The 10,436-nt window shown below is 42.6% G+C and overlaps 1 long non-coding RNA gene across 1 annotated transcript; it reads left to right on the top strand.

Moving 5' to 3' along the window:
* Positions 1-2,388: 2,388 nt before the first annotated feature.
* On the top strand, positions 2,389-10,116 carry LOC143809687 (uncharacterized). The gene is made up of 3 exons (XR_013222395.1): positions 2,389-2,504; positions 3,387-3,525; positions 10,033-10,116. It is a non-coding gene; the product is annotated as an uncharacterized LOC143809687 (long non-coding RNA).
* Positions 10,117-10,436: the final 320 nt, after the last annotated feature.

Genomic DNA, 10,436 nt, shown 5'->3' with positions numbered 1-10,436 from the left:
CACACGGCCAATCCCTGATTGAAGGCTGGCTGTTTCATTAGGTATTGCACCTGTGCATTTGCTATTTTATTTGGGTCCGCTGCACCCTGCTTGTGCATTTGTATTGAGGCCCATTTAGACAGGTAAGCATCTCTGCCTGTTTTTGGTGTGTTTTCTTGAATTTTTCCTTTTTTGGTGTTTTTCATGTTAGAGTAGGACAGGCAAAAAGTAAGGACCCTTGACGTGGGTTGCCAGCTTACATATTATGGCCAGAATATCAACCAATACCTTACATATATTTATATGTTTTGTTTTGCACGTTGTATTTTTTGCAGGGTGCAGTTGGGCCCAGATGGTTCTGTACACTGTGGCCTCTGTTCACACAGAATGCATTATAGTTAGCACTGGGCAGCCCGCCATAGGGCGTTATTAATAGGCTGAGAACCAGATGCTCTGCATTCCCTGTGTGAACACGCCACATACAGATTATGCATCTTAGTGTATTGGTGTACCACACGGCCAATCCCTGATTGAAGGCTGGCTGTTTCATTAGGTATTGCACCTGTGCATTTGCTATTTTATTTGGGTCCGCTGCACCCTGCTTGTGCATTTATATTGAGGCCCATTTAGACAGGTAAGCATCTCTGCCTGTTTTTGGTGTGTTTTCTTGAATTTTTCCTATTTTGGTGTTTTTCTCCTTACCAAACCTGACAGGATATGAGACATGGTTTACATACAGTAAACCATTTAATATCCGTTATATTTTTACATATCCATCACTAACAATGTTAGCAGTTTGTGTGTGCAACATTTTGGGGTAATAAGGAGTTAATGTCACCTTGCTATTGTAAGGTGACATTAAGCCTGGTTAATAATGGAGAGATGTCAATAAGACACCTATCCATTATTATTCCAATATTAGTAAATAATTAAAAATACACACACACATTAAGAATAAAGTATTTTAATGAAATAAATAAAGACATAGGGTTTAATTCTCTTAATTGTACGCTCAATCAAACTGAAGACCCTCATTCTCCTGTAAAAAAAAAGGAAAATAAAAAAGCAACAATATCCCATACCTGTCCATCATACAGTCATGTCCCATGATGTAAATCCATCTGGAGGGCTTAAATACAGTTACAACCAGGAGCCTGCTAATGCAGCTGCTCTTGGCTGTAAAAGACTGGGGAATGAATGAATGAATGAAATGAAGGCAACGTAGCTTCGGTGACTAGCGGTGCTGTCACCAAAGCTGCACCCCCTGGTGGCATAAACTCATATGAACTGTAGCATGGGAATTTTTCAGAATATTTTCCCATGCTAGAGTTCATATGAGGCCTGATGAAGGGACCTGCGTAGTCTCAAAAGCTTGGAATTTGTTACCATCTTTTCAGTTAGCTATTAAAAGGTATCAACCACTGAGGACTCTCAATTCTAAATATTTTTCTATCCACTGGCTAACACGGTACCAAGATCTATATCTTTCCTGTATCTTAATTGATGTAAAAAGATATAAATCCATGTGACACATTCATTTTTGCACTGAGTGTGTCAAAAGGTCATCATCAGCTTATATTCAAAGACTCTTCTATCTCTCCGAGATTTGAAGTTACCTTTTAATACAAGTAATTTCATGTCCATAATGCTGTGATCCGGGAAACAAAAATGTATTGCCACAGGTAGATCCATTTCTTTTTTCTCTTATTGTGTGGCAATGAGAATTCATTCTTGTTCTAAGCTTTTGCCCTGTCTCCCCTACATACAGACCCCCAGTTGGACATTTGGTACAAATAATTAGGTACACCACATTAGATGTGATGCAGCCAAAAGTACCTGGGACCTTGTAGTCGCGATGTGAGTCGGGGATCCCCATCTTGTATGCAGTCATTATAAATGGACAGGTTTTGCATCTTTTCTGGTTGCAAGGAAAGGTTCCCGCAGAAGGTGTCCACAAAATTCAATAACTAACACAGCAAACAAGCACATTAGTATATCCCTGCCCAGGTTTTAGAAATTAATGCACTATCAGCAGGGCCACCATCAGGGCATTATTGCCATTACTGGTGTATGGGGCCCAGTGAGCAGAAGCAACTCCTGGAGTGGGTGAGACAACCTGCACAACCACTCCATGGCATGCTGGAGTCCAGGTTAATTACTTTACTTTGCTTTATTAAGTCAGGGGTCTTCAGTCACTCCCAGCCGCAGCTATTTACATTGCATGACCACAGCATAGGATCCCGGCTGCATCTGACATTAGTGACGTCAGATGCTGCTGACCCCCCCTCTGTTACTAAGATCCATGTGCCCTTGCGGCACATTATATGAAGGAGTACAGGGCCTAAAAGTGATGAGGTGTGAGGGCCTGCCCACTTACACATTCAACCTCCCATTCGCCCACACAACTGCTTCTCTTCTGCCCCCCTCCGTGCTTATGCAGTGTGAATTTGGAGGCGGTCTCTGTCTACTGCCTGCTTGCAAACTACTAAGTTCAGCCCTGCCATCTGCTGCCTGTCTGCAATAAGGTACAGTTGCCTGTCTTAAAGGGTATATTCTAGAATCCTAATACTTATCCCTTATACACAACATGTGGGATAATTATTAATTCTAGTTCACATAGCGGATCTTCAAGCAGAAGTAACGGCGCTCCCAGCACTGACTGACATTGCGGCTGAAACCGGAATGCTGCCAGGACAGAATAAAGTTCATTTTTTCCCTGCAGCGTTTGGCTAAGTGAGGCTGCTGGGCAGGTTAGTAACGCCTTTAACCTGCAGATTAACCCCATATCTGCAGGTTAATATAGTTTTTCATTTTTTTTGTGACGGGTTCCCTTTAAGTTTAATATTAACAATTATTGCTTACATAATAATAATAATAATAATAATAATAATAATACCTTGAATGTTGTGACTTCCCTTTCTTACAGGTGCACTGTGTATGTTCTGTACTGGTTTTCCCTTATAAAAGTTGAATGTGAGGTCAGGGGCTCTGCCCTGTAACTTCAGACTGAAATTCCAGATGGTTATTTCGCCCTGTGCTAGTCTCAGTTCAACAACTTCATGAAGCTGAGAATCATCTTTGGGTGCAGCCTCGGCTGTGGTATTAATGCAGAACAAATTGAGACATATTCTCAGTGTAATTAGTTCCAGAATTTAAAAGATTTACGGTGAAATAATAGAGAAGGCCACAAATAACCACTTAATGTTCTGACTCTGCTCTAAGGTGGGAATAGAAAGCCATCAATCTAGTGTGTTTTTTGCAGCACATACAGTAGAGGAAATAACAACTCATCGAGTCACGTGTAAAATTCTAACCACTTACTGGCTTTAACAATAATAATTTTATTTCTAGAGCTGCAACATATTCAGCAGCACTTTAGAAATCAGAGGGACACTTGTATCTTTAAGGGCGTCATGTGGAGACTTTCTGCAAAAGAGCGGAGAAGATGGAAGTCTGCAGAGACGGCTGTGGATGAGAAAACTCATCATGGGATCTGGACAAGATGAAGAAAAGAAGAACGGCTCCAGGGGCGACGTCATCTATGAGGTACCTGGATGTAAATGTTATTTGTGATGCTAACTCTCATGTTTTTATTTATGTTAGGAGCATTAAAGGGGATGTCCAGGTTTGTAATGAGTCTGCAGTCACTCTTTGTGACTGCAGACTTCTGAATTCTCACAGTGCGCACTGCACGCTGTCAGAATTCTCTCATGCTGGGGATTTACATTAATGCGGTCACGTGCTGACTAGACATGTGTGGCCTCCATCAATGAAAATGAACTAAGTGAGGCCGGGCACGTCTATTCGGAATGTGGTCAGAAGTATACAAATCGCATGCTTGTGCTGACATGACCGTCCACCGGCAAGGGAGAATCCTAAAAGTGTGCAGTGCATTAGCTGTGAGAATTCAGAAGCTGCAATGTCAGGATTCAGCTCTGCAGGTTCCAGTAGTCGTCACATGGACACTTCACTCATATGCGACTTTTACACTTATGGTCCTGTGACACCGAGCTTCTCTTCCCGCTTCTCTCAGTTTTTCAATATTGAGAGCATTAGGGAGAGGAGCTCGTGGGCACATGACTGAGTGTGCAAATTGCATATGTCCTTGGCGGAGGGGGGGCACCAAAATGAATTCTTGCTCCTGGTGCCAGAAACCCTAGATACACCTCTGCCGGTATGCTACTGCAAGCGGCGATTACCGGGTCCGGTGGAGGGAGGTCTGTGCACAGCGCAGCACAGGCAGTGAGGCAGGGACTGAGGGTGTGCACAGAGAGAATGGAGACCCGGAGACTGCCCGTCCCAGTCTACGCCGTAGCCTGGAGCCCTCATTATATGTCAATGGAATATGTCAGTTAATAAATTGTTTTTCTAAAGTTTTATAGTGTAGTTTTAGGTCAGGGAGGGATGGATAGGGATGAGCTAGCAAGGTGCAGGGACAGGTAGTGATTAGTGTTGAGCATTCCGATACCGCAAGTATCGGGTATCGGCCGATACTTGCGGTATCGGAATTCCGATACCGAGTTCCGATATTTTTGTGGTATCGGAAATCGGAATCAGAAGTTCCGAGTGTATAAAAAATATGGATATACTCACCCGTCCGGCGGCCCCTGGACCTTACCGATTGTAACCGGCAGCCTCCGTTCCTAAGAATGAGGAGTTTAGGACCTGCAATGACGTCGCGGCTTGTGATTGGTCGCGTGAGCGGTCACATGAGCGGCACGCGACCAATCACAAGCCGCGACGTCATCGAGGGTCCTAAACTCCTCATTCTTAGGAACGGAGGCTGCCGGTTACAATCGGTAAGGTCCAGGGGCCGCCGGACGGGTGAGTATATTCATATTTTTTTATTTTAATTCTTTATTTTTTACATGAATATGGATCCCAGGGCCTGAAGGAGAGTTTCCTCTCCTTCAGACCCTGGGAACCATCCAGGATAGCTTCCGATACTTGTGTCCCATTGACTTGTATTGGTATCGGTATCGGCGATATCCGATATTTTTGGGGTATCGGCCGATACTATCCGATACCGATACTTTCAAGTATCGGAAGGTATTGCTCAACACTAGTAGTGATGGCTACTTGCGGACATGTGCGGCAATTGCGGTTTTGCACTTACGGTGATACAAAAACACTGCTAGCAGTGTTTTTTTCCATTGCTGCAAGTACCGCATTTGCCGGATCGTGGCAAAACCGCAAGTGCCGCACATGTCTGCAAGTCCCATAGGGCAGGGGTCCCCAACTCCAGTCCTCAAGGCCCACCAACAGGTCATGTTTTCAGGATTTCCTTAGTCTTGCCCAGGTGATAATTGCATCACCTGTGCAATACAAAGGAAATCCTGAAAACATGATCTGTTGGTGGGCCTTGAGGACTGGAGTTGGGGAACACTGTCATAGGGAATGAATGAGGCCGAACGCAGTGTTGCCGTAAGTGATCCATTATGCGGCAGATGCGGAAAAACTGCCGGATCTGCTGCAAAAGGCGACTTTCACATCAGCAATTTTTGCGAAAGTCACTGCCGATAGTGTCATACTCACCAATGGGGGAGGCAGCACTAAAAGTGCCTAGGGCAGCAGAAACTCTAAATACGGCCCTGCGGCCAAGGATGCGGAAGGGGGTCAGGTTAACATAAATGACACTCCTTTGAAACAGAAGCGACGGGAGGCTTGGGTTCTGGTGTAACAGAATGCGGAAGTATTCTCAGTGCTTTCGGGGCAGACCTCGGTGATCCAGCATGACATTGTCACCGAGCCGCAGGGACGGGTACAGATGAAACCGTTACCAGGTGCCAGAAGTCCGGAGGCAAGCCATCGCGGCCGTAGTGAAGCAAACACTTCAGTTGGAAGTCATGGAGAAGTTTTGGAGTGAGTGGGCTAGCACCATTGTGCAGATACCAAAGCCAGACAGGTCATTACGATTCTGTAATGAATTCAGAAAATTAAATCAGGTGTCAAAATTTGACCTCTATCCAATGCCCCATGTGGACAAGCTAATTGTGAGGGGGGAGGCCCAGTAAACAGATGGATGGGTGGAGGGCACCACAAAATATGTCAAAAAGGGGAAGGTTCACTATGGGCTTGTAACAAAACATGAAAAAAACAACAAGGAAAAGATCATGCCCATATGTAAAGGAACACCTCCAAACAATTATAAATATCAAAAATATATACTTTTTATTGACAATGAACCTCAAGAACTGCATATACATGCATGCAAAGAACGATGACACAAAACATTTAAAAACATTTAAAATAGCAAAAAATGCAGAAACAACAACATGCCTATGCTGAAATGATTGTCAAATCCTATGGTAGGGAAAATGACACTCCACAGAAAATGTGCTTCTCTCAATGAAAATGATCAGAAAGATCTATCCACACAGAAAAAATGCAAAAGTAAATAACCACTCAATAGTGTGGTGTCAATGTTGCAATACCATAGCCACCAACATAAGGTGCATAATTCATGTGCAAAACAACTGCAGTAATGTACACATCATGGTCATAAGATACAGAGAAAAAGCCCTGAAAAACATGTGCCAAAGATGGAGTCTGAGATATAGCTCAAAAGGTAATTTGCAAATGAACACATGTGGCCTGCGGGGGGAAGAGCTACATAATGCAAAAGCCCAAAAAGGAAACCTCAATCCCATGAAAAAACCCCATCATACCAATAGTCCAAAGCTATGACCATGAATGAAAGTCTGTGTGAAATGGAGAAGCAACCTGTGGGTAGGCTCCCACGCGTATCGCCGCCCAGATGGCAGCTTCCTTGGGGAAAGAATATTGGGAGGCCCAGTACTTCACCACGCTCGATCTCACCAAAGGTTACTGGCAGGTCCCATTAACAGACTCGACGAAAGAAAGGATGGCTTTTATAATGCCAGAGGGTCTCTATCGCTAAGTCATCTTACCTTTTGGATTACATGGGGCTCCGGCCACATTCCAGAGGCTGAAGGACAGTGTAGGAATCTCATCGGAAATATGCATCTGCATATTTAGACGCTTTAGTGCTGACTGGAATACTCACCTGTCCCAGGTACAACCACTGCTGGAGTCTCTCAGAATCGCGAGGTTAACAGCGAACAGAAAGAAATGTGCGATAGGACTCAGGGAAGCCGGTACCTAGGATACCTGATCGGCCGCAGGGTTATGAAACCCAAAAAAAACAACATTGAGGCCATCCAAAACTGGCCCAAGCCGTAAGTACCAAACAGGTGAGGGTGTTCCTCTGCATTATCGGGTACTACATTTCCATTTTTTTAATAAAAATTTCAATTTTGGATTACCTTACCCGTTTCCGACATTTGCAGTAATAGTATTTCCACACACCCTGGGCCTTATTGACCAGGGACGTAATTACTGCATCACGATCGTACACGCACACAGGCTGTGCACGCACGATAGTCGCCTGGTATCAGCTGATTCTGACAGCTGACACCGAGCACTCAGTGCAAGGAGTGGTCACGCACCACTCCTAGTACTTTAACCCCCTAAATATAGTAACATAGTAACATAGTTATTAAGGTTGAAGGAAGACTTTAAGTCCATCTAGTTCAACCCATAGCCTAACCTAACATGCCCTAACATGTTGATCCAGAGGAAGGCAAAAAAAAACCATGTGGCAAAGAGTAAGCTCCACATTGGGGAAAAAATTCCTTCCTGACTCCACATACGGCAATCAGACTAGTTCCCTGTATCAACGCCCTATCAAGGAATCTAGTATATATAACCTGTAACATTATACTTTTCAAGAAAGGTATCCAGTCCCCTCCTAAATTTTAGTAATGAATCATTCATTAAAACATCATACGGTAGAGATTTCCATAGTCTCACTGCTCTTACAGTAAAGAATCCGCGTCTGTTATTATGCTTAAATCTTCTTTCCTCCAGATGTAGAGGATGTCCCCTTGTCCCTGTCTCAGGTCTATGATTAAAAAGATCATCAAAAAAGTCTTTGTACTGTCCCCTCATATATTTATACATTAAAATAAGATCACCCCTTAGCCTTTGTTTTTCCAAACTAAATAGCCCCAAGCGTAATAACCTGTCGTGGTATTGCAGACCCCCCAGTCCTCACATAACCTTGGTTGCTCTTCTCTGCACCCGCTCTAGTTCAGCTAGAGCTTTCTTATTCACCGGAGAACAGAACTGTGCACAGTATTCTAAGTGTGGTCGAACTAGTGCCGTGTATAGAGGTAAAATTATGTTCTCCTCATGAGCATCTATGCCTCTTTTAATGCATCCCATTATTTTATTTGCCTTTGTAGCAGCTGCCTGAGACAGGCCACTAAATGTGAGTTTGTCATCCACCCATACACCCAGGTCTTTTTCATTGATGGTTTTGCCCAGAGTTTTAGAATTAAGCACATAGTTATACATCTTATTACTTCTACCCAAGTGCATGACCTTACATTTATCCCCATTAAAGCTCATTTGCCATTTATCAGCCCAAGCTTCTAGTTTACATAAATCATCCTGTAATATAAAATTGTCCTCCTCTGTATTGATTACCCTGCAGAGTTTAGTGTCATCTGCAAATATTGAAATTCTGCTCTGTATGCCCCCTACAAGGTCATTAATAAATATGTTAAAAAGAAGAGGGCCCAATACTGACCCCTGTGGTACCCCACTGCTAATCGCGACCCAGTCTGAGTGTGCTCCAATAATAACCATCCTTTGTTTCCTATCCCTGAGCCAGCTCTTCACCCACTTATACATATTTTCCCCTATCCCCATTATTCTCATTTTATGTATCAATCTTTTGTGTGGCACCGTATCAAAAGCTTTTGAAAAGTCCATATACACTACGTCCACTTGGTTCCCTTGGTCCAGTCCGGAACTTGCCTCTTCATAGAAATTGATCAGATTAGTCTGACAGGAACAGTCCCTAGTAAACCCATGTTGATATTGGGTCATGAGGTTATTCCTCTTCAGATACTCCAGCATAGCATCCCTTAGAATGCCTTCCAGGATTTTACGCACAGTAGAGGTTAAGCTTACTGGCCTATAATTTCCGAGTTCAGTTTTTGTCCCCTTTTTGAATATTGGCACCGCATTTGCTATACGCCAGTCCTGTGGTACAGACCCTGTTATTATGGAGTCTTTAACCCATTATCTACCAATGTCCTTTTTTTGGGACGCCTAATCTTTAGCTTCTAGCAAATAAGATTTTATAATTTTTATAATTAGGTCCAATTTTTTTGTGTTGTGTTCGTAAAATGAATGTTTTCAAAATAGGAAATCATGTCATTGTCATTTTTAATTGAATATTGGGACGCCCTTTTCTGAAAAATCCGTACTTGTAAAAATTTAAATTTGGCAAGTAATGGGTTAAAGATTAAAAATAATGGTCTATCAATGACTGTACTTCATTGATCATTCATATCACTGATCATATTGTCTGCCATGGGATTTTCTTGTGTAAATACTGATGAAAAAAGTCATTTAGCATATTGTTTATTTCCTCATCCTCATCCACCATTTCACCCAGACTATTTTTAAGGGGGCCAACACTATCATTTTTTAGTTTCTTACTATTTATGTAGTTAAAGAATATTTTGGGATTATTTTTACTCTCACTGGCAATGAGTCTCATTGTCTCAATTTTTGATGCCTTGATTTGCTTTTTACAGAATTTATTTACATAGTTACATAGTTACATAGTTATTAAGGTTGAAGGAAGACTGTAAGTCCATCTAGTTCAACCCATAGCCTAACCTAACATGCCGTAACATGTTGATCCAGGGGAAGGCAAAAAAACCCCATGTGGCAAAGAGTAACTCCACCATGGGGAAAAAAATTCCTTCCCGACTCCACATACGGCAATGCATTTCATTTTCTGTATTTATTTAATGCCTCCTCACTACCTACTTCCTTTAATTCTCTAAATGCTTTCTTTTTGTCCCTTATTGCGCCCCTTACAGCTCTATTTAGCCATATTGGTTTCCTCCTATTTCTAGTATGTTTATTCCCATACAGTATATATTGTGCACAGGTCCTATCCAGGATCCTAATAAACGTCTCCCATTTTCTTTGTGTATTTTTATATCTCAGGATATCGTTCCAGTTAATTGCACCAAGATCATCTCTCATCCGTTGGAAATTTGCCCTCCTGAAGTTTAGTGTCCTTGTAACCCCTCTACTACACATCTTATTAAAGGATTCATGAAAACTTATTATTTTGTGATCACTATTCCCCAAGTGACCCCCAACCCTTATATTTGCTATGCGGTCTGGCCTGCTGGTTAATATTAGGTCTAGCAGTGCCCCCCTCCTTGTTGGGTCCTGAACCAGTTGTGAAAGGTACTTGTCTCTCATAGTTGTCAAAAACCAATTACCTTTGCTAAAACTGCAGGTTTATGTTCCCCAATCTATTTCAGGGTAGTTGAAGTCCCCCATAATAATGACTTCTCCTTGAGTCGCAGCTTCATCTATTTGCTTTACGAGGATATTCTCTG

Source organism: Ranitomeya variabilis, chromosome 2 (genome assembly GCF_051348905.1).
Source record: "Ranitomeya variabilis isolate aRanVar5 chromosome 2, aRanVar5.hap1, whole genome shotgun sequence".
Lineage (NCBI taxonomy): Eukaryota > Metazoa > Chordata > Amphibia > Anura > Dendrobatidae > Ranitomeya > Ranitomeya variabilis.
This window is presented reverse-complemented; position numbering and strand designations above follow the sequence as displayed.